This window comes from Numida meleagris, chromosome 3 (assembly GCF_002078875.1).
Source record: "Numida meleagris isolate 19003 breed g44 Domestic line chromosome 3, NumMel1.0, whole genome shotgun sequence".
Lineage (NCBI taxonomy): Eukaryota > Metazoa > Chordata > Aves > Galliformes > Numididae > Numida > Numida meleagris.
In genome coordinates, this window is record NC_034411.1 from 32,911,394 (window position 1) to 32,913,382 (window position 1,989).

The window sequence follows — 1,989 nt, forward strand, 5'->3', positions numbered from 1 at the left end:
ACACAAGTCTTGGGTAGCAAGAACAGATTCAAACAGACGAAGAAAACAACAACCACTAGTATTAAAAAAATTCTAAAAAGGATTTCTAGATATCTGGAACTTGTAAAAACCGGACTAAGTATAGCACCTCTAATTTCACTTTCAGGGAGAAATTAGAAAAATTGTATCATTCTAGTGTGAAAGGATTAATACATGGGAGCATCAGAAACTGAACTGGCTTTGTCTGGAAGCCAGACCTTTTAAAGATGAGGCCAAACTCAACACAAAAATCTTTCACTCACAGCACTTTAATAGGTGCTCAAGATTTAGTACAGATAGACAAAACACAGAAGACACACTTGAAAGCAAACTCAGACATCCCTGAACCTTATTTCCATTATTACATATCCGTTTTTTCTGATATCAAACACTCGCCACTGCAGTTTGGTACTGTAATGTATTTTTCCTCCATCTTTTTTTCCATCTCCATCTCACATCCATCTCTGTCACTGGTCACAGTATGCATCATCTTAACTCATACTTTCTCTAATGTCTTGCTGCCATCTCCTCCTGAACAAAACAAGGTGTGCCAAATTCCCCCAGTACTATGCCATCCACATCCTGGGCAGCTCCTGACATGGCTGCCAGCATACATGGGCAGTGGAAGTAGGTGCAAGTACCAGGGATCAGCAGGAAAACCCCCCTCATCCCCATGGTGTGAACCATTACTTTTACATGGGAGAACCTGTGGCTGTCTCTCAGCATCAGTCCCCATTCACCTGGGTACTTCTCAGAGAGTGCTCTGTGAGATGTGAGTTCAGTCCTAATCTCTGCAAATAAAGACAATCCAACTGAAAACAAAAACAATAAACAAAATATAGTTCCCTAATCCAATCGATTTGAATCAGTTCAGGGGCACCACATGTGTGTCTTACTGGTGACCTGGGGCCTGGTGAGAAGAGTAACTCACGTAGCACAAAAGGCAGTGGATTTTCCCTTGCTTACCTGGGTGACAGACAGAGGAAAATAAAAGAAGAGATATACAGCAATCCTCAAATCAACTGTAAGGAGTCAAACCTGAGTGTTTCTTTTTGATTTTGTGTTACATTAAGGATTCATTGTATGATGCCATTGACTTACCATAAGTTGCTGTTGTCACTAGTGGTTAAAAGGACCTTTGATCAGTGATGGTTGCTTGTTACTATTACCATCATTCAGAAAACCTCTACTATAGCTACATTTTGACACAAAAATAAGATGTGGGGAAAAGTAGCAAAGGAAACATTACAGGTTGCTCTTGCCAAGGTCCTGTTTCCCCAGGTTTGCTGTGACACAGTAAGAGCATCTCAGTTTAGCCTAAGCAGGCTCATTCATCTTCCAGGCCAAAGGCAGTAATCTTCCATGGCTGGAGGCACATAACTAGAAAATCTTTTGCAAATATCTCTTCAACAGCACTACGTAGGAAACAAGAAAAATATTTAATGCATTTTTTTTCTTTTAATATGATTTATTTCCACTTAGAAAGCACTAAAATATTCCCACTGCAATATTCTGAAAGCACATGCAAGACTGTGTTGTAGCTGTGACTCTGAACAGAGGAGAAAATACTCATTCTATAGAACAGTGTGAATAAATCTTCAGCAAGGTAAAATTATATCTATATATTTTGGGTACAATTCAATACTAATCCCATCTGGACATGATGTTTTACTGAAATGAGATCATCAATTACCATCTGCATTTCCTCATGAAGTAATGTTTTATTAAAATTGTTCCTGTGATTTCTTTTGACAGTTTAAGCTAATGTACAAAATGTAAGGGTTTTACCGCTTTCAGTTTCTTTCCTCAATACCTTCCTTTGTTGCCACTGGTGATTTCTTTATTTTTATCTCTCTCTCTGATGTGGTGTATGGAAACCATTAGGTCACAGCCTGAACCAGTGACTGAGCACCTGGTAAAGGGGTGTGGCCAGCTCTGGGAGCACAGGTGCAAGCAGTTGACCTATGTGAA